We start from the raw sequence: 23,664 nt of genomic DNA on the forward strand, positions 1-23,664 counted from the left end.
AAAGTCATGCCCTTATTCTGACCCATGCCACAGGAATAAATTTTAAGTGGGCTTCGTCATCCAATTGTTCTTAATTTTATTTCCTACTATCTGGACTTCAAAATTAAGTGGATCTTCCAAATACTTCAAGGCTCTGAATTTTGGGAAACTCTCTATTCATTTTTATTTCTGCTTGCATATTGGTCAATTGTTTTTTGAGCATAATGTTTCTTACAATTTTGTCAAACATAGTCAATAATAACCAAATATGCTAACATACTGTTTTCCCATATTTTCATCTTGAGCTTAAATTTCTTTAAAAATGTGATCTGACTCTGAGACTATTTTATTAAATATTTCCCACTGCATAATGTAAATTGCCATCTTCACAACTACTAATACATTTTTCTTACAGCTGACTAAACAGCCCTAGGCCAGGCCACCTATTATAGGCTTTTTATTTTACTCGTACTCCATTTCTAGGAATCTATTTTGATCTCAGTCAGGATGAGCTAGATTATGATATGACAACAAACAATCCCTAAATTTCAATGGCTTAAGACAATAAAAGTTTTATTTCTTGCTCATCTGCATGGTGGGGAAACATATCTCCTAAGTCATTCTCACTCAGGGCCCCAGGATGAGAGAGCCTGCAGCATCTCAAATGTGTCAGTCAGAGCAGCAGAGAAAAACCATGGTGAACTACACACCTTCTCTTAGAGTCTTCCGTTCAAGGAATACCTTCTACATCTAATCATATTTTGTTATCTAAAGCAAATCACATCCCAGTGTTAACATTCAGAAGATGGAGTTATACAATTCTACCTTGTGTGTAGAAAAGGGAAAACTAGAAATACTGGTGAATGACATTAAAGGCCACCGTAAATTCTATACCCAGACAAACTATCACCTGGTATTAAGTAGAATAATTAGAATTCTCAATTTTGCAAAGTCTCAAAAGTTTATCTCTGTTCTATACTTTTTCATAAGGCTACAGAGAATGTCTTCCACCAAAATAAGGAATAGGCAAAGAAAGGGGAAGGCATAGACAGAATCAAAAGGCAGTTACTGGATGGATGTGAGAGAAGATCCTAGAATGACAACTGTTCACAACACATAGAAAACAATCAATATAGACTGGAGCACTGTGAATTAACAGATAGTAATGTTCATAGATTTTCATTTGCACATTGAATCTGATGAAACTACCTGAAGATGTACTTTACCAAAACAAGGAAGAAAAAGCAAAACAGAAAAAGACATTAGAGAGGTGTCTGGGTGGCTCAGTTGGTTAAGCATCTGCCTTCAGCTCAGGTCATGATCTTGGGGTCCTGAGATTGAGCCCAGCATTAGGCTCCCTGCTCAGTGGGGAGTCTGCTTCTCCCTCTCCCTCTGCCCCTCCCCTCAAATTGTCCTCTCTCTCTCAAATAAATAAATAAAATCTTTTTTAAAAAAGAGAGAGACACAAGATTTAGAAACAAGGAACCCAGCTCAGGAGAGAGGCAAGGGAAACTAAGAATGGCAGCAATGGAAAGACCCAGGATAAAAGGGGTGTAGCAATCCTTGAAAGTGATCAGCCCAGAAGAAGAAAAATGGAGGTCTTTAGAAGGGATATCTCTATTAAAAAAAAACAAAAACAGATGGAATTAATAGATTGCCTGATGAGACGGCGGCTGTTAGGAGGTATAGGAAGAGTTGTCAATGGATACATATAAAACTAAGAAAATTAAAAATAAAGACAATTATTAACTTCAGGAGAAATGAAAAGGAATAAAATAAAGTATATAATATTATATTATATCCAATTACAACCCATGATATTTGTAATATTCAGTTATGAATATTTCTATGCATATAACAATGTAACTATTAAATACTGGTATATTTTTAAATGATAATATTGGGCAGTTAAGATAACTAAATTCTCACCTACCATAAATAGAAATCAATGGATGTTTAAAAGTGATGAATTAAAAGATATCTTTTGTATTAGTATTTACTTGTTATTTAGAGTAATGGAGATTTGTATATATACTAGAAGAAAGAGTTAAAACAAAGATAATGCCTCTGGGGAAGGAGACTGAGGAGAATGGAGAGAGCTGAGAAAGGAAACCACTGTGTTTTATTATAAGCCTTTTGGTATTATTTGACTACGTGCTTATATTACCTTCAAGAAAACAAAAATTAAAGCAAAAAAAAAATTCCTAGGTATTCTGATGCTCAGGCAAACTTAGGAACCACTAAGACAGCACACTGTCCCATCCACTATTGAAAACTCTGCAACAGTCCGTGCTAAGTAGTTGTCCAACTCTGACTTGAATATCTCCAGGATAGATAGCTCACTACCTGAAACTGTCCATCCTGCTTCTTTACAGCCCTAATTCTTACGATATATCAGTTATGGATATTGCATGGTGAAAGTACAGAGATATTGTGAGACTGTACTTGCCCAAACCATTTCCATGGAAGTAGGTAGTTGGAGAAGTAATGAATGTCTCTCAATCCTCCAGCACTGAGTGGCTATTCAAGAGGGTGAGGCTTTTCCTTGTGCTGGAACCACTGCCCTAGCAATCACTTGGAAGAGATTTGCCCCTCAGAAGGGAGGGGAGGGTTTAGAAGCTCTAGAAATTTTACATTTAGGTCTCATCCTCTGGCTTTGATTGATGGCACAGCTTATGCCATCCTGAAGACTCCCAGAAGTTGAGGTGGTGAGATGTCTCAGAAGACAGGAAGCTGGGCAAAAAAAAAAATCTTATAAATTATACCAAGCTTTTGGGTCCAGAAAGTAGCTATTTATCTCAAGATGCAAGACCTACCTTTAAAGCATGATTTCTATTATCAGATACCCAGCAGCTCACTCTATTCCCTGGCACTCTGTTGGAAGGTCCTTGTGAGAGGGAGAGTAGTATAGGAATTAAAAGCACTGGCTTTCAATAGTACAGATAAAATTAATTATATTTTAAAAACTCAATCCAGAAAAAGACAGAAAAGTAGGAACAAATAACAGATATTAAAAAGAAAACAAATAGGAAAGAGATAGATTTAAAACCAACCCTGTTGATAATTATATTAAATGTTAATAGTCTATACACCCAAATTAACAGACAGAGATCATCAAACTAAATTAAAAGGCAAGATCCAACACTTAAAGCATAAACACACAACTAGATAAAAGAAAAGGGGTGGAAATAGGTATACCATGTAAACTCTATTCAAAAGAAAGCTGAAGATGGCTCTATTAATACCAAAGTAGTTTTCTGAATAAGGGATATTGCCAGAATGAAGAGGGACATTTCATAATGATAAAGAGGTGAATTACCCAGAGAACATAACAATCCTAAATATGTGTGCACCTAATAACAGATCAAAATATATGAAACAGAAACTAATAGATCAATGTAATTCACCATATTAACAAACTAAAAAAAAAAAAAAGCAATATATGATCTTCCCAATAGATGCAGAAAAGTCATTTGATAAAATTTAACACCTATTTGTAATTTTTTAAAACCCTCCATAAATTAGGAATACAAGAAAACTTCCTTAATCCAATAAAGGGCACCCCCACAGCTAATATCATACTTAGTGGTGAAGTTCTCAACACTTCTATTCAACATCATGCAGGCAGTCCTAGGCAGTGCAATAAGACAATAAAAAGGAATAAAAGGCACTCAGATTTGAAATGAATGGTAAAACTATCTTTATCATACAGCAAGATCATCTCTGTACAAAAATTCAGAAGAATCTACTAGAACTAACAAATGAGATTAACAAAGCCATGATAGAAGGCCAATATATTTTTAAAACAATTGTATTCCTATATATTAGAAACAAATAACTGGAAAATGAAACTGAAAAATAGTATAAAGAATAATCCTCAGAGATAAATTTAACAAAATATGTATAAGACTTATATGCTGAAAACTGTGACATTGTTGAGAGAAATAATGTGATCCCAAATAAACAGAAAGATGCAAGAGTCCATGGATCAGAATATTCAATACTGTTAAGATATTAATTGTCCCCAAAATGATCTATAGATTCTCAATGCATACCAAATCAAAAGACCAGTGGACCTTTTTAAGAAATTGCTTATCTAATTCTAAAAGAAATGCAGATCTAGAATAGAGAGGGGGGAAAAAGTGGAGTACTTACACTATTTGATTTCAAGACCTACTACAAAGTTACAGTAATCGATCATGTCAGTGTGGTGTTGAGGTAAGCACAGACATACAGATCAATGGAACAGAAGAGTCCATAAATATATCCAACATATGGTCACCTGATTTTGACAAAGGTACCAAGGCAATTCAATGGGAAAAGGAAAGTTTTTTCAATGAATTATGCTGGACAATTGGATATTGAGGTGGGAGGATGGGGAAAAAGGAGAAGGGGGAGAAAGAAAAAAAAAAGAAGGAACAAACAAAGGAAGGACCTCAACATACATCTTATACCATATAAAAAAGTTAATTTGAGGGGTGCCTGGGTGACTCAGTCAGTTAAGCGTTTGCCTTCGGCTGGTCATGATCTCCGGGTCCTGGGATCGAGCCCCACGTCAGGGGTCCCTGCTCAGTGGGAGTCTGCTTGTCCCTCTCCCTCTGCTCCTCCCCCTGCTCATGCTCTCTCTCTCTCAAATAAATAAAATCTTAAAAAAAAAAGAAGTTAATTTGAAATGAACCATAGACTTAAATATAGAGCTAAATCTGTAAAATTGTAGAAGAAAACAGAGGAAAACATCATTACTACCTTGGGTTAGGCAAATAGTTCTTAGGACACAAAATCTATATAGTAGAGCTCAAGGCCAACTTTAAAAATTGACCAAGGCATGTTTTAGGCAAATTAAAGCAAGGGTTCCTTTATACAGCTGAGTCCAACTACATTCAGTCCCTCCATACTCTCTCCTGCGACACCTTCCCTCTTCCCCAATCCAAATCCTTAGTATAACCAACTCTTAATTGTTGTCCTGTCTCACTGCCACTTGCTCCAGGAAGACTTCCCTGACACCCTAACCTGGATCAAGTGCTTCTCCTTTGACTCTCATTTTCATCGTAATGGCCTATAATGCCCTCTAGATTGGAAGCCCCATGAGAAACTGGGATGATGTGTGAACTGCTCATTCTTATACCCAGTGCCTGGCAGATGGTGGATGGTCGGTAATATTTTACTGGAAGAGCACTTGTGTGATCACATCCATTTTTTTTCCAATTTTTTTGTTGCACTTGATCTTAGCCAAAAGGCTGAGAAGAGATTCAATTTTTTGTTATAGTAAAATACACATAGTACAAAATTTAACCATCTTTACCATTTTTAAGTGTACAGTTCAGTGGTACTAAACACATTCATAATGTTGTGCAACCATCATCACCATCCATCTCCATAACTCTTTTAATCTTGTAAAACTGAAACTCTAATACCCATTAAACACACACTCCATTTTCTCCAGTCCCTGGCAACTACCATTCTACTATCTCTATGATTTTGACAACTCTAAGTATTTCACATATGTAAAATTATGCAGTATTTGTCTTTTTGTGACAAATAGTTGTTTCACTTAAGATGGTGTCTCCAAAGTTCATCCATGTTTTCCCATGTCACAGAATTTCCTTCCTTTTTAAAGTTGAATAATATTCCATGTGTGTATATACCACATTTTGGTAATCTATTCATCTGTTGATGGACAATGGGTTGCTTCCATGGTTTTTTAGCTATTGTAAACAATGTTGCTATGAACATGAGTATACAAAATATCTCTTCCAAAGACTATAATTCCAGGGGTCATTTCTACAGTTTACTAGACAAGTTTCTCTCAATGTGCGGAGTACCCAAAACCATAAGGAGGAGGCAGAAAAAAATCTCTTCCAGACCTTGCTTTTAAAAAGGTGAATTACACCTTTTTGGGTGTAATTCTTTTGGGTGTATACCCAGAGGTGCAATTCCTGGATCATACGGTTAATCCTATTTTTTATTTTTTGAAAAACTGCTATACTCTTTTTCACAGTCAATGGCTACACCGTTTCACATTCCCACCAACGGTGCACACGAGTCCCAGTTTCTCTGCATCTTTGTCCATATGTTTTTTCTTTTTCTTTTTGTTTCTCTTTTTTATTTGTTTATAGTAGCCATCCTAATGGGTGTGAGATGGTGTCTCATAGTAGTTTTGATTTGAATTTCCCTTAATGATTAGGGCAGCTGAGCATCTTTTCATGGGCTTATTGGTCATTTATATATCTTCCCTGGAGAAATGTCTATTCAAGTCCTTTGCCTAATTTTGAGTCAGGTTCTTTGCTGTTGTTGAGTTTTAGGAATTTTCTAGATATTCTAGATAGTAATCCTTTACCAGATATATGATTTGCAAAATTTTTCTCCCATTCTGTGGGCTGCCTTTTTACTCTGTTGATGGTGTCTTTTGGTGCACAAATTTTTAATTTTCATGAATTCCAATTGCCTATTTTTTCTTTTGTCACTTGTGCCTTTGGTGTCATATTCAAGACATAATTGCTAAATCCAGAGTCATGAAGCATTTGTTCTATGTTTCCTTCTACCAGTTTTATTGTTTTAGGTCTGACACTCAGGTCTGATACATTTTGAGTTAATTTTTGTATATGGCATTATGTAAGGGTCCAACTTCATTAATTTGCCTGTGGATATCTGGTTCTCCTAGCATCATTTGTTGAAAGACTGTCTTTTCCCTATTGAATGGTCTTGGCACCCTTAACAAAAATCATTTGACCATATATTCCACTGTTTATATGTTTATCTTTGTGCCAATACGACGCTGTTTTGATAATGTAGCTTGCACTGTAGCTTTATAGTAACTTCTGAAATCAAGAAATGTGAGTCCTCCAGTTTTGTTCTTCTTTTTGAATATTCTTTAACTATTAAGGGTCCCTTGAGTTTCCATATGAATTTTATTTCTGCAAAAAAAATCATTGGGACTTTGATAGAGATTGCATTGAATCGGTAGGTCACGTTGGGTAGTATTGACATTTTAACAATATTAATCCATGAACATGGGATGTGTTTCCATTTATCTATACCTTCTTTAATTTTTCAGCAGTGTTTTGTAGTTTTCATTGTACAAGTCTTTCACCTCCTTGGTTAAATATTTCATTCTTTTTGATGCTATTGTAAATGGAATCGTTTTGGTGGTTTCCTTTTCAGGATTATTCATTGTTAGTGGATAGAAACACAATTTTTTTTCTAAATAGGCTCCATGCCCAACATGGGGCTTAAACTCACGACCCTGAGATGAAGCGTTGCATGCTCCACTGACTCAGCCAGCCACGGACCCCCAGTTTATTTTTGCATGTTGAGTGTATTCTACTACTTTGCTAACTTCATTTATTATTTCTAATAGTTTTTTGTGGAATCCTTAGGGTTTTCTACAAATAAGATCATATAATCTGCAAACAGGTAATTTAACTTATTTTCCTTTGGATGACTTTTCTTCTTTTTCTTACCTAATTGCTCTGGTTAGAATTTCCAGTACTATGCTGAACAGCAGTACTGAAAGCAGGTATTCTTGTATTGTTCCCAATCTTAGAAGAAAGGCTTTTAGTCTTTCACCATTGAGTATAATGCTTACTGTAGTTTTTTCATGTACGGTTTTTATTATGTTGAACTAGTTTCCTTCTATTCCTAGTGTGTTTTCGTGTTCTATTATAAGAGGGTGTTAAATTTTTCAAATACCCTTTCTGCATCAATTGAAATAATCATGTGGGTTTTTCTCCTTCATTCTAGTAATGTGCTGTATTATTTGATTTATTTTTGTATGTTGAGCCATCCTTGCATCCCAGGAATAAGTCCCACTTGGCCATGATGTATAATCATTTTAATATGCTGCTGAATTTGATTCATTTGCATTTTGTTGAGGATTTTTATATTGATGTTCATAAAGGATATCCTGTAGTTTTCTTGTAGTGTCTTTCTCTGGCATTGGTATCAGGATAATGCTAGATTCATAGAATGAATTAGAAAGTGTTCCTTCCTCTTCAGTTTTTTAGAAAAGTTTGAGAAGGATTGGTATTAGTTCTTCTTTAAATGTTTGGTAGAATGCACAGGGAAGCCATTGAGTACAAGGCTTTTATTTGTCAGGAAAATTTTTATTACTGCTTCAATCTCCTCACTAGTTATAGGTATATTTATGTTTTCTATTTCTTTGTGATTTAGTCTTGGTAGGCTTTGTGCTTCTAGGACTTTTTCCATTTCATCTAGGCTATCCAATGTTGGTGTGCAATTGTTGATAGTACTCTCTGGTAATCCCCACTTTCATGTCTAATTTTAAGAATTTGAGTCTTCTCTCTTTTTTCTTAGTCCACCTAGCTAAAATGTTGTCAATTCTGTTGACTTTTTCAGAGAACCAACTTTTGGGTTCATTGATTTTTTCTATTGTTTTTCTCTTCTCTATTTTGTTTACTTCTGCTCTAACCTTTATTATTTCCTTCCTTCTGCACTTTGGATTTAGTTTGTTCTTCTTTTTCTAGCTCCTTAAGTTGTAAAGTTAGGTTGTTGATTTGAGATATTTCTTATTTTTTAATGTAGCATTTATAGCTATAAATTTCCCCCTTATTATTTTTGCTATGTCCCATAAGTTTGGGCGCATTGCCCTTTTATGCATTCATCTCTAAGTATTTTCTAATTTCCCTTGTGCTTTATTCTTTGATTCACTGGATGTTTAAAACTTTAATTTCCACAGTTTCATAAAATTTCCAGTTTTTCATCTGTTATTGATTCTAACTTCATCTCATTGTGGTCAGAGAAGATACTTTGTATAATATCTGTCTTTTAAAATCTTTTGAGACTTAATTTGTGGTCTAACATATCACCTATCCTGGAAAATGTCCCACGTGCATTGAAAAGAATGTGTATGTTGTCATTGGGTAGAGTACACTGCATTTGTGTGTTAAAGATAGGGGTTCATTGTGTTAAGCCCTCTGTTCCCTTACTTACCTTCTGTCTGGTTGTTCTGTTATTTTGAGTAGGGTATTGAAGTCTCCAATTATTCTTGTGTAACTGTCTGTTTCTTACTTCAATTCTGTCCGTTTTCTTCACATACATTGATGGTCTGTCATTAGGTGAATAAATGTTTATAAGTGTTATAATTTCTTACTGTATTAAAATTTTTATTAATATATAATGTCCTTGTCTCGTACCTTCTTTTGAGTTAAAGTCCATTTTGTCTGAAAATAGTATAGCCATTCCTGCTCTCTTTTGGTTACTATTTGCATAGAATATCATTTTCCATCCTTTCACTTTTAAGCTATTCGTGTCTTTGGATGTATAATGAGTCTCTTATAGACAGATAGCATATAATTGGATAATCTGCAAAAGTCTCTGTCTTTTGGTTGGTGAGTTTAATCAACTCATAGTTAAAGTAATTACTGATATGGAGGGACTTTCTTCTGTCATTTTGCTATTTGTTTTCTATATGCTTTACATCTTTTTTTTTTTTTTGTCCTTCATTTCCTGTACTACTGTCTTCTTTTGTGTTTAGTCGATTTTTTGTAATGAAATGTTTACATTCCTTTCTTACCTCCTTTTTTGTATATTCTATAGTTATTTTTGTTGTGGTTATCCTAGGGATTACATTTAAAATCCTAAAGTTATAACACTTTAATTTCAATTTATACCAGCATTACTTCAGTAACAATAAAAACTCTGCCTCTTTGCTGCTCTTTCCCCACCCCTTTCATTTGTTGGTGTTCTCAATTGCATCTTTATATATTGTGTGTTCCAAAACACAAACTAATGATTTTCTTAAATACATTAGTCTCTTAAATCAGGTAAAAAACAAAGAGTGCAGTTATAAGCCATTGTTACAATAATACTAGCTTTTTTAACTGTCGACGTATTTACATCTATTGAGATTTTTCTTTCTCTATATGGCTTTGAGTCACTGTCTAGTGTCCTTTGATTTCACCTTGCAAGACTCCCTTGAGCATTTCTTGCAGTGCAGGTCTAGTGGTCATGCACTCCTCAAATTTTGTTCATCTGTAATGTCTTAATTTCTCCCTCAATTTTGAAGGACAGTTTTATCAGATATGGTATTCTTGGTTGACAGGTGTTTTTCCTTTAGCACTTTGAATTTATCAGGCCACTGACTCTGGCCTCAAAAGTTTCTGGTGAGAAAACTGCTTAATCTTATTAAGGATCTCCTGTATGTAGCAATTTGCTTCTTTCTGGCTGCTTTTAAAGTTCTCCCTTTGTCTTTTGAAAAGTTTGCTTATAATGTATCTCAATGTGGGTCTCTCTGAGTTCATCTTACTTGGAATTCATTGGTCTTCCTGGATGTTTACATTCATTCCTTTCATCAAATTTGGAAAGTTTTCTTCCATCATTTCTTTAAATATTTTCCGTGCCCATTTCTCTCTCTCCTCTCCTGGGATTCCCACAATGCATATGGTGGTCTGCTTGATGATGTCCCACAGGTCCCTTAGAGTGTTCACTTTTCTTCAATCTTTTTTCCTTCTGTTCCTCAGACTCAATAATGCCCATTGTCCTATTTCAAGTTCACTGATTCTCTCTTCTGCCTGTTCAAATATGCCTTCCATTTCCTCAGGTGAATTTTTTCATTTTAATTATTGTAATTTTCAGCTTCATAATTTTTTTGTTTCTTTTTAGGTTTTTTATCTCCTTATTGATATTTCCATTTTGTTCATACATCATTTTCTTCACTTGCTCCACATTTCCCTTAGCTCTTTGAGCATCTTTAAGACAATTACTCGAAAATATTTTTTAGTATATCTGCCATCAAGTCTTTTTTAGGGACAGTTTTTGTTTATTTATTTTTCCCTTTAAATGGGCCATACTTTCCTGTTTCTTTGTATGCCTTATGATTTCTTGTTATTGAATACTCGACATTTGAAACAAATAATGTAGCAAATCTGGAAATCAGATTCTTGTCCTTCCCCAAGTTTGCTGGGGTTTTGTTGTTGTTTTGTTTGTTTGTTTTTAATTGTTGTAGTCTGTCTCTGTGCTGAGGATTAGCCTCAGATGTAAACTTAATGTCTTCTTGAGTCTTTTTATGAGTTTCCCTGGTGTCATATGGTCATTTTCGAATTTTCCCTATATATGAAGTTGTCCTTAAATGTCATAGTTTTTAATGTCTGTCTCCCAAAAAGGGAAAAAGAAAAAATGAAGGGTGGAAGGGAAGTGTCCTGGCTCTTTAAATACCCTAGAAGTCACTTTAGTCATTGCAAGTGTGACTTGTAACAATTGAAGGTATATCAACAATAATTGCTGCCTCTTTGTCTGCACCTCTATGATCAGAAGCAGCAATTAGCAATCAGAACAGAGATCTCTAATATTTGGAAGACAGGGTCCTTTTAGCCCACCCTAGCTCCAGCAAGCTGTGTGCAAGCTGCTCCAGGAACATATGCACATCTGCCTCCCAAGGGGCTGAAGGGTGGGGGACAGAACAGGGAGCCACTACTGTGTTAAGAGCTGAAATTGACCAAAATTAACCACAATTTACTTTCCAAGTCTTCCTCTGGAAGTTTCCAGCCTTCAATAGACTCTAGAATTCCAAAATAGTTACATCACACAGATTCTGCCAGAGCAATGGTTTTCTAAGTAGAAAGACAGATTCCTAATGCTTCCTACTCTGCCATCTTCACAGAATTCTCTCTACATCCATTATTTTTTATTACCATCAGGACCACCCTGAGAGGCAAACAGGGCAGAATTATTATTTTCTTTTGCAGATGATGAACCAAGGCCCAGACAAGTTAGGTGATTTGCCCAAGGTGACATTTCTGGCACAGGCTATCCTGACTCCTCATCAGATGCTCTTTTTCCTTGGTACAATGCACTGCTTCTCTACTGTGGCACCCCAAGCTGCCCTCCCCAGTGATATAAGGGGGCTGGGTTGAACACCCACCTTCTATCTCCCACTCTCTCACCTTTCAATCTCCTTGTCTCACTCACTCTGGTCTCCTACTCCTTAACCAGGATGCCTGGTAGTGTAATGGATGAGAACAGACACAATGGGTTTGTATCAAACTCACTAGCTGTGTGATCTTGGGCAAGGTAAACTCACTGAGCCCTAGGTTCCTCAACCCTCAGGTGGAGATCCTTCAGAAGCTCATTATAAGGACTCAGCACAATGCCTGGCACCTATCAGCTGGTTATCTGCTTTTTACTATTTCTCAGTACATGGTATCTTCATGTCTCTCCTCCTCACTGCCTTTCTTTTCCTCCCCTGTTGGTCTGTCTAACTCCCAGGCAAGCTGCAGTCCCTTTCAACAAGCTGGGCCTGGCCTGAGAGATGCAGATGGGGCTGGGGCTGAGACTTCCATCTGTACTTTGCCCTGGATCAGGAAGAGAACTTGTTCCAGGAAAGTAACCACAATAAACCCAAAGATCCACATGTATGAACATCTTCCTCACATGTCCCAGGCAAGGCCTTGGAAGAAAGGCCTGGGATATTGTGTGTGGTGTGAGGGGTGGGAGGAGAGGCTGAGGCTGGGAAGTGGGGAGGACCCTGGAGAGGCCTCAAGTGAAGCACACAGGGGGGTCCCAGTCCTGGATAATAGATGGGATGGGGATGAGCAGCACCCAGGTATCAAAGGGCACCACTGTTAGGGAGCAGTAGAGGGCAAAAGTCAGCTCCCTGGCCATTGCCCAATGGTCACTCACCCCACAGCTGGCACAGAAGAACCTGCTGTGCTAGGCTGATACCAGAGGGGAAGGCACAGGGGCTCCTACGGGGGGTGGCTTTTGGGCTCCTGGAGAGGCTGCATTAATGGGAAGGCATCAGGGCCTCAGTATCCTGGGCTGTAGGAAAAACTAAGACTATCTCAGCAGACCTAGGTTTGGGTGAATGCACAGCCATTTACTGGTCACATGACCTAGAAATCATATAACGGCTCCCTCTAAGCCTCAGTTTCCTCTTATGTAAAATATAACAATATATACACCACTGGGTTGCTGTGGAAATTAAATTTACAGCTTTAGATTAAAAGGCAAACTATAAGGTGCTCTCTGATGCTGGGTGTTCTTATTGGCCCAGGCTGGGCAGCCGAGCTCCCACAGCTACCTCTGGATGGCTAGTCCAACCCCACTTCCCTCCCCCTACTATCGCAGAGGACCCATTATCAACGGTGACACCAAGAAGACAGACAAACTCCAACAGAGTCTGGCAACGTAGTCCAGCTAAGCCCCTAATCAACTTGCTATGTGACATTATACTATTCCACCTGTGAACCTCAGTTGTATTTTGTTTTTTGGTTTTTTTTTTTTTAATACCAAGGCGGTTGGGCCAAAGTGTTAAATTTTCAGGAGTTTTGTGAACCCAGTGACTTCATGTTGGTAGCTGAAAATCAGCCACGGTGGGAGTATTTACACCACAGAAATCAGCAAACACTACAAATCAGGGTACCACTGTTTGGGCAGACATTCCAGAATCTCCTCCTTCCAGTGGCTGGCCAGGAATGGAGCAGCTGACCCAAACAGATCGCCTGGCATGCTCAGCATCTGGCTGCTTCCCAAGGATTCACCCCTCATAAATATGGATGCACACCTGGCCAGCAGCAGGCCTGCACCCCCCGACACACACCCCTACCCTCTGCCTGGTGAATCCCTGGTCACAGACAGGGGAGGGAGGCAGGGAGGCAACTGGTGTACTTGTCATTTACAGGAACAAGGCCCTGGACCCTGCCTGGCCTGAATATTACATGAGGCCCAGTATTCCTGCTCTTCCCCCTCTCCCCAACCCATGTGAATGCAGGACGGGAGCTTGGCAAGCCTCCAGCATCCCACCTGCTTTGCAACCGAAAGGCATCACTACTCAGACCCCTTTCCCCTCTTCTGTCCTCCAGCAATGACCCCCACCCCGTGCAAGAGCTCTACTCAGGGAGTGTCACCCACATAGATTGCAATGTGCCTGGTGCCCCCTGGAGCTGGGCCTCACACACTCTGTCCCCTTCCCTCCTGCCACACCCCCACACCTCAAGCCCAGGAAGGCAGACCAGCCCCCAGATAAGGGGGCACAAGGTAGAGATATGTGTCGAGGGCTGCTCAGGGACGGGAGCTGAGCCTGGTCTCTGCCCTCCAACTCTGTCTTCTTCCAGTGTTTTTGGTCTGTTGCTCTTGCTGCTATTTTGTGACTCAAGCAATCACACTCTCTCACTCCCGGTGACTGACTTGATGTCACCTAAAAATGCTATGTAAAATCCCAGCCCCCGGTACCTCAGAACGTTATTTGGAGATAAGGTCTTTATAAAGGTAACTGAGTTAAAGTGAGATCATTAGGGTGGGCCCTAAGTCAGTGTGCCTGGTGTCCTTATGGAAGGGGGAAATTTGAACACAGAGACAGACATGTATTGAGGGAAGAGGATGTCAAGGCGCAGGGAGAAGATGGTCATCTATAGGCCAAGGAGAGAAGCCTGGAACAGAGCCTCCCCTCACAGGAAGTCCCACCAACACCTGGGTCTTGGACTTCCAGCCTCCAGAACCATGAGACAAAACATTTCTGCCATTTAAGCCCCTCCAGTCTATGGCACTTGGCTATGGCCCTCTCTCTGAAAGAGAAGAAAACAGAAAATGCTTGTGGAGCCCCACACTGGGCATAGAGCTTACTTAAAAGAAAAGGAAGGAAGGAAGGAAGGAAGGAAGGAAGGAAGCAAGCTCCTTGTGTGTATCTGGGTTTTCTTTCTAAGCATGTTCACTCTCACTGTGGTCTCTGATCAGATGACCCCTTTTGTCACTCATCTCATCTGACAGATGACGAAACTAAGGCCCAGAGGCAGGGGGCTTAGCAAAAAGCCCACACAGGGCTAACCATCCCCAGGACTGGAACCAAGTCCTCCCTGCTAACAACCAGAGGACTTCCCTACATTGAGCTGAACTTCTCTTCCTAAATCTGTACAGAACTCCGTGAGGCCGTGGGGTTGGGGCTAGGGCCACCTGCCTTCACCAGAGAAGACCTTTCCGAAGCGGCCCTCCACCCTACAGGAACTGTGGAACCTCCCCGGCACCTTTTCATCAGCTTGATGCCTGGGCCACGCCCCAGACCAAGCGAATGGGAACCTGTGGGGGTGGGGCTCAGGTACTGGGAGTGCCTTTAGCAAACTGCCAGGATTTCTGATGTGCAGCTGGGATGCAGAAGCTTGAGCTGGAGGGTCATGGCAGGTCTGTGCCAGCAACCTGTGATGTGGTGAGAGGGGTGGGCGCCTCAGGGCCGCTGCACCACCCCACAGGGGTTGTGAGGGTGCCCAGCAGGCAATCACACCTCCATAAACGTGAGGTATAAATGAAGGTGCCAATTGGTGCTCACTCATTCGGAGGAAGGCCTGAAAATGTCAGGGTTAAGGAGAAGTTTATCTAGTTCTTTTACTTTATTGCATTGGGGGTAGGAGGGAAGGAGTCCTTTAAAATATTAATGGAAGGGAAAATAGTGTTTTTGCTTTAAACTTGGGCCTGTGCTCTCCCCGTAAACCAAATGTAGCTGTTTATCATATGAAAACAGAGCAGCTGCACTGGAGCACTTACTCTCTGCTGGGCAGGGCTAGGCAACCCTCACAGCGTCTATTCTTACAATAACCCTGTGACGGAGGTATTACAGTCCCCATTCACAGATGGGGCAACGGAGATGTTATTTAACCCATCCAAGGTTACTCAGCAATTAGGTGGTGGAGCTAGGATTCCAACCAAGGAGCCTGCCACCAAAGCCCATGACCTTGACCAGCAGCTGCGTAGTCTTCTACAAAGACTTTTTAACATTCATAACCCTTTTTTGTAAAAGGCACTAAAATAAGTATCATAGATATTAAAAAGTTTACACAAAATGCTTTTTACCCATTTCTTCAAAATTCCCAGAGATTTTTCTTCCCTAACTAGGGGAGAAAAGCTCAGGCCCTAGGAGACCCCAACCCAGAGAGGCAGCAGAACAGGCACCTGCATTCCCAGCACATGGAACCCCAGCCTGGCACCAATATTGGCACACCCACCCCATCTCCCCTCCTTGCCAGGGCCCGCGACTTCAGGAACAAGGGAAACGTGGGCTGGGACTGCCCTCTAGTGGCCATAAAGTTAATTGCAACCGACACATCGGCACCGACCCAGGCCTGGGGCAGAGCCCTGAGCTCACAGAGAAGGAGGAACCTCTCCGCGATGGGCAATCCCACTATGGCTGCACCAGGCCCTTGAGACTTTACCCAGGTACTGACACTGTGGTCCCAAAAGGCCAAACCAAGCCAGACTCCCACTCACCTTTTTCACCTCATCTGCTTCCCATCCCTCCCTGGTTGATGGGGCATTAGAAGTCAGGAGGAAGGCTGCCCTGGGCAGTGATGGAGCCCTGAGTGAAGGTCCACAGCCCTCCCTCCAACCCTGCCCACTCATGCACTCCCTTCAGGAAGTCTCTGAACCCCCCTCTTCTGCACGCCCCTCAGCTGTGCTCTCCCCCACCCTCACCTGCTGCAGCGAATACCGTGGGTACCTCTCCATGGACCCAGAATACTTCTCAAGACCACCAGTCTGTCCCCTTCCCCAGGCATTTCCCCAGTAGACTGGGAGTCCCACCCAGGGCCAGGGCCCAGACATGGGAGCCTGCTCAATTGGCTACCCCAAGTTCACGTGAGCACTCAGCCCCAGGCATCCATTGGGGGGCCAGAGCAACAGTTGCCCTTGGCAAGGCTCCCTCCCTCCTTTCCCACCCTTCTTCAGGGTTCATTGGCCCCAGGGCAGAAGGGAAGGCTCCCAGGAATGCACAATGTGAAGCTGGAGAAGGAGCAGACACTCCAGAGTCGATGGGGAAGGGCTGGCTCTCAGATGACGGCAGCCATGGTCTCTAATGACCTTCTCTCTGCACTGACATGGTGGAGGACCAAGCCTCGAAGAGGGGACACATTCTCCTCACCTTCCCCTTCAGCTCTGAGTGGGGAGATGTCTGAGACCCAGCCAACCCTCCTTAAGCCCATGTCAAGGCAGCAGGGGCCTCCCTATCTCAGAAGCAGGCTGACGCCCAGGGTGTGGGGACTCCCTGGCTAGCCAAGGGCACCTCGGAGTCACACCCAGTCCCCCCCTCCCACCCACCCCAAGTTCTGAGTGCATTAGCGGCCTTCAGGCTGTCAGGAGCAATTCCAAATGCCCCATTTATATTCCTAAGTAGGGGACTTGTTAATATGGAGCCAGCCTCTGGGGGAACGGGAACGCGCTGGGTGAAAGACGACAAATCACGCCCGATGGCCAGGCTGAGAGCACTAACATTCACTTACATCTCATTCATCAGGGCCACTGTCTCTCCAGGCCTTGCCATCCACTGGGTCTCAGCCCTCTCAGGGGCCGGAGGGGTCAGCTCTAGAGGCGCTGGGCTCCAAGAAGTTCTGGGATTTTGGGGAGGTGGCAGAACAGTCTGTCCTGCCAGCAGGCCCCCGGAGGGCCCAGCAGCAAAGGGGAATGGGGGGCACCCCACCCCCAGCCCCACAAAGTGGACATGGGTGAGGCCCAAACCAGAACAGTCCTTGGGACAAAACTTCTGCCTCTGGTACTGGTGAGAAAACCAAAGGCTCAGAACGCCACCAGGTTCCTCTTAGGCTGCACGCAGCCCCTGCCTGGGAATGACGGCCAGTCAAGCCATTGGGCCAGAAAGGGGCCAGGATGGCTCCTGCCCAGGACAGGGTGAGAGCTCTCCACACATCCTCACAGTCACGTACAGGCACAGGCACACATCACAGCCCAGACACCGGGCAGGGCCTGGCCGGGTACGGCCGTGGAGCGGGCTCTGTGCCCAGGCCCAGGCAGGGTGGGTGTGCAGTGTGAGTAATGGCGGGCACGGGGTGCACCCGAATCCTGATAAGGGAGAATAATAACTTGTCAAAGATATATATGATATGTGTTTGCTTTCCCGACGGAATATCTATGGGGCTAATTCATCAAGCCGGCGGGCTGGCTGGAGACCCAAGAAGGGAAGAGAAAAGGAGCACGTGACAGGACAGGCCCCACATCGGCTGGGGTGGGGAGGGGAGTGTGGGCCTCTCGGATTGGACACATGCCAGGGCCCTGGAAAGCCCTGAAACTGGTCCAGTCCACGGGGGTCCCCCAGATCCCTAACACAGATCTCCAGGTGCAGTTTTGGGTCTGTCATCCACAGGCGATGTCCCACTTACTTGGGAAGCCCACTGTTCTCTCGTGTGCTCCTTCTCTCTTCCCTTTCTTTCTTTCTTCCTGCTGTGAAGACTGTGTAAAGCTTCTGATTTGAGAAGTTGGAAGATGATCAGAAAATCTCTCCCCTTTTGGAGAGGAGAAGATAAACAGAATCTGCTCTCCTGGGAGAACAAAGCAAAGAGCTAAAGCTGAGAGGGTGGGTCCTACCTGGGTCTTGCGTTCTACTGTGCATTCCTCTCTCCTTCCTCCTCTCCATGGCCCACACCCTCCCACACAGCCCCAGCAGAAGGAGAGAAAGGGAAAGAAAACAAGAGGGCCCGGTCCCCTTAACCAGGTCATTTCAAGGACGCTGAGGCCACAAAACCCACCTGAAAACCCATGGCACTACCTCAGGGGGCCCCACCTCCATGCCAGGAAAGAATTCTTTCATCTGTCTATGCCTGCGAGATCACCAGGGGATTAGAGCTTCCTTTCTAATCCCATCTCTTCCTTCCTCCTCTCTTCTTTGTCAGAGTAATTTAAAAAATTGAATTAGCATGCATCATCCCAGGCCTTCCCCAGGGGCTCTCTGGAGGCCTGCGTGTCCCTCCACAACTGCATTCTGAGCCAGCCTGGGTGCAGGCAAGGACCAGTCTCCAGAAGGGGAACCCCAAAATTCAAAGTCTCGAAGGAAGGGTCCCTAGTGTGCCCTCCCCCAGGACTGCCCACATCCAGACCCTGCCCTTACAGATCCTCTGTCCCTCATGGGGCATCTTCCCTGGCTCACTGTCACCCGGGTCTGCCTTCCACCACTTCCCACAGATGTCAACTCCCTCAGCTGGTGGCTCCAGGCTGACATTCACCCCCCACCTCTGCTCATTCATTCGACAAAGGCTAAGGCCTCGACGGTATGCCAGGCTGCTGCTGGGCACCTGGGACACATCAGTGAGCAAAACAGATGACGAGCCCTGCGGAGCTGACTTGTTAAAATATTGAAATACTCCACTCCAGTTGGAGAACATTTACCACCACCCAACTCTTTCCTCCCCTACCTCCCCCAGACCCACCAACCAGAGTCTCAGCCCAGATAGTGCATCTGTGGCCCATCCTGTGGGAATTAAATGACAGTTTCTCTGTGTAAGACTGGGTTCCTCGCTCCCTCCCTCCTTCCTTCTTTCCTTCCCTCCTTCTTTCCTTCCTTCCTTCCCTCACTTCCTCTCTTCCTCCCGGCCTACCTACTTGTTTGAGGCTTAAGGGCTCTCTCCCAGTACCATTACCCTCTCTTGGTTCTCAGCTCTGGGCACAGATCTGAGAAGCCACCCACCAGTGCTTACAGCCCCTTCCTCCCATCCAGGGCCATCCGGGCAGTGGCTGGCATCTTCTGGATCCTGAGGGCCAGGAAATATGGAAGCCAGGCTCTGAGAGTACCTCCCCCTCCCCCTTCCCATTTCTCCCTAATGGACAGTGATAGTCCATTCCCCTCTCCGATCCTCTGTCCTTCTCCCAGACCCCCCACCCTACACTGCCCTGTCCACAGAGGGCAGGCCCAGGGCTCAAGAACACTGTCCTGTCCCCCTCCCAGGGCATGTGCAAGGGGAGAAGAAAAGGGGGGCTGTGCCCCCCGCCAGTGCAGCCTGAAGCTGGAGAGCAATTAACTTGGCATTTTCAAACAAGGGCAGAGGAAGCGGGAGCCACAGGACTGAGTCAGCACATCGGAGAGGCGGGTGCCAAGCGGCTGGCTCAGCTCGTTAGCAGGACAGGGCTGAGCCAACGAGAAACAAGGTCAGGGAGAAGGGCGTGGGAGCCCCCAAATGGTGATGGGGGGGTCCAAGCCAGAAAGATGGCTGCAGGCCCCTCCTCATTCCCTACCTTACAGCCAGCCTGGATACTACCCTGGCTGCCAAGGCCACCAGACCAGCCTTCACACTCCCATTCCCTCCACCTCCTGGCAGCTCACCAATCAAAAAACATTCTCCACATTCTGTAAGTGCCCCACAACTGGGAAGCAAGGTGACAGATGCTCCCCACCCTCCATCCCACACCCAACCCCCCACACACACATACACACACACGTACACACACAGGAGATGGCCTCCCAGGAAGACACCGCCAAGGCCTGGGGCCTAAGGAGCAGCAAGGAGCTGGAAAGGATGGAAGAGTAGGGCTCTGGTGGCCTGGCAGACTTCATGGAGGAGGTGGTCTTTTTAGTAGCTACATTTAAAATAAGGTCTGCATACTCTGCCTTTTTCCAAAACAGAAAAAAAAAAGCCACTGAATCCAGCCACCTGCTAAGTACTTTGCCAGGTGCTGGAGGCATTACCCACATCACCTAGGATCCTTACACCAGCCTGGAAGATTCCTCTCAGTTAGGAGGAAGCAGAGGCCAGGGGCTTACAGGACTCACGCTTGCCATACACAGGTACCCATTTTAGAAATGAAGAAACTGAGGATCAGAGAGACCCGAGGTCACAGAGGTGGTAAATACAAGAGCCAGGACTCAGACCCTGAAGTAAATGCTTCCAAAGTCATGTCCTCTGCCGCTAAAAGTAGTGATGGTGAATGCCTGACACCGCCAGGCTACCTCCTAAGATCTTCACCAATTCCCAATTCAAAAATATCAGTGACATTGAATGTGCCGCCAAAAGGCATTCATTCAATGCTGATGAACCTACTATGTGTTCAGTGGGGGGCTCTTCCCCTCTACCTCTCACCCTCGCCAGCACAGAGTCTTCCCTTCCTCCTTCCCTGTCTCAGCCACCTGAAATCCATCCCACCTTTTAAGACCCAGTTCAAAACTCGCCTCCTCCACTGGCTCTGCTGGGGGTCTCTGAGTCTCTGCACCGGCTCTGACCTCCCCAGAGCCTCTCCCTGTCTGCGCCCCCTCCATCGTGCTCACAACGTTCCATCACATGCAGCAGTAACATCTGTATGTGACTTTTTCCTAGCACAGTACCTGGCACAGAGAGAGCCCAAAACTAATTCTTAACTGAAGGAGGAAGTCCAACATACTCATCAGGTTACAGATGAAGAAACTGCACCCAGGAGAAGTTGAGCGCCTTCCTCAAGGTCGCACAGCTGGTGAGTGCTGGAAGCAGCTCTAGAACCCATAAAAAAGGTGAGCCCCACCCTGTCCTCGTTCCCTGACCCATACTGCCTCTTGCCACCCGAATCAGGCCAGGGGCCACAAGCTCGGAGGGGGTGATTCTGTTATCGGCATCCACATCACTCATACGGAAGAGTACAAGAGATCTCTGCAGGGAAAAAGAGGAACAGTCTGAGTCTCCACCACCTGGATTAAGACGTGCAATGTTAGTGCCCCAGTCCCCCTCCCGGCACCGTGACCCTCCCCCTATTAACCAATGGAGTTAACCACTCTCCCAACACTCCTATTAATCATCCTCTTGCTTTGCTTTATGGTCGCGCCACTTTAATGCGTCTCTGTAACAATGTATTGCCCTTTGCTTACACAGCTAGGTTTGTGCTTGCTACTCAGTTTTTCAAAACTAAATAGGATCTGTGATCTCTTCAATGCTTAACACTGTTATGTTCAAGTTTTCCCAATGCAGTGAACTCTGAGCAGATGCCTATTATAAAACCAGGCCACAAAAGCATGTACAGAGTTCTCCCGTCAGATAACACCAGCTCTCTCCTAAAAGCCACTTTATTTTAGGCACTGAATTAATGGTGTACAAATGACATGCACAGTAATGTGGAATTAGCATATGTCTTGATTTTTTTTTCGGGAAAGGATTTTGTCTGTGTGTGGAAAAGTCAACTGTTCAGGCCCTTGTCTAACGGGGCTGTTTTGATCCCAGTTGTCTGACAGCGGGGACCTGCCCTCGTATTTACAGGCAGAAAAGAAGCCCCGGGAGGGTGTGAGGAGAAGCAGATTTGGAGGGCTCCCCAGCCCCCCCTCTCTTCCCTCGGGCCAGCCCTCACCACGGTGGCTTTGGCCCACAGCTGCCCTAGCCCAGGGACCCAGTGGCAGACAGAAACAGACCTACTTTGGTTTCCATGGCAACTGCAGGCATCGGGAGGCCAACCGAGTGAGCCGCAGCCAACGAGGCAGCTGGTTTGAAGGGTGTTGATCTCTCTGTGGACCAGCAAAGCAGAACCACCAGGGACCAGAGGCAGCAACCAAGCCAGGAGGAACCACGGGATGGGCATTCAGAGTCTACGGGGACCTGTCTGCCCAGCTTGCACGTCTGTGGGTGCACACACAAGTACCCACACTCACCTGTTCCCCTCCTTCACCCACCCGCGCGGGCGGAGGCACGTGCTGAGAAATGCACATCTATGCTCCACTGTGAACACACAGAGACCCATGCTCACAAACTCAGACACGTGCTCACATCAAATACACTCGTCTTACATCTCGAACCGTTTTTACACTCAAAAACGCACCCCCTTGTGCATTCAGGCATAATATACAAGATGTACGCCCAGAGACATCCACATCCACCCCAACGTGCATCCTCTGCACACCATTTCTCACCTAGATACACGCAGACCCACATTTACAAGGAGAAATGCGTGCTCAGACTCACATGTGTACTCACAGGGACACCCCGGCATGCATACACACAGACGCGGATCGGAACATCCGAAAGCTAAAACTCGGACACTGTGGAGCCCGAGCTTTCCGAGAAGACTCAGAAATGAGACGTGGCCCCATTCAGGGCTATAGCAACACCACGAAATCCCAGAAACAACCCAACCAGCTTGCTGCCTCATAAACAGCACCCACCACTGAGAAAGGCCTTTCATCTTCTCTCTTTATTTACTCTGAGCAGTTCTTTTTTGTGTCCTCCGTAAACGCCCAAAGGACAGAAATCTAACAATCCTGTGTCATTCAGACTTGAAATAAAGATTTTGATGATAGACTCACAGAGATGCACCCTCCTTTAAGACACGTGTATGTGTCCCACTCCGTAAGGAGGCTGGCCTGTCCCTGGGCATGCTTGGGTATGTTCGCTGCCCGGCTGCCCCCGAAAGGCAGGAGAAGAAGCCTCCTGGAGGGACAAATTCACAGAGCAGGTTAGCCCCTGACCTGCTGGGAACACCTGACAACCACAGCCTCCATCTCCCCAGACCCTTGAGAGTCAGAGGTCACAGCTGTAAAGTCCTGGCGGGCCAGAGGGGAGGGCATTTGGTTGAGAATCTCTTTAAAGCACATTTGAAGATTCATGACATGATTTCAATATTACCCTATTGATCACTTAATCAATGTGCAGAAATTGGAGGATGTATGTACATGTGTATATTCCTATTATAATAATAACAGCTATCCTGGGCACAAAAAGGACCATAAATGTGAAGCTATTGTTATTATGATGATTTTAGATTGATAATGAAAATAATCTAGTCCTTAAAAATGGGGAGTTGTTGAGCTGAACCTCCTTACTCCATAGGATTTTTTTTTTTTAGATTTTATTTGTTTATTTGACAGAGAGCACAAGCAAGGGGAGTGGCAGGCAGAGGGAGAGGGAGAAGCAGACTTCCCACTGAGCGGGGAGCCTGACGTGGGGCTCGATCCCAGGACTCTGGGATCACAACCTGAGCCGAAGGCAGACGCCCAGCGGACTGAGCCACCCACGCGCC

The 23,664-nt window shown here is 44.2% G+C and overlaps 1 pseudogene; it reads left to right on the forward strand.

Annotated features, from left to right (window-relative positions):
• Positions 1-5,735: 5,735 nt before the first annotated feature.
• LOC113260216 (small nucleolar RNA U3) lies at positions 5,736-5,908 on the forward strand (annotated as a pseudogene).
• The last annotated feature ends 17,756 nt before the right edge of the window (positions 5,909-23,664 follow it).

This window comes from Ursus arctos, unplaced genomic scaffold (genome assembly GCF_023065955.2).
Source record: "Ursus arctos isolate Adak ecotype North America unplaced genomic scaffold, UrsArc2.0 scaffold_22, whole genome shotgun sequence".
Classification (NCBI taxonomy): domain Eukaryota; kingdom Metazoa; phylum Chordata; class Mammalia; order Carnivora; family Ursidae; genus Ursus; species Ursus arctos.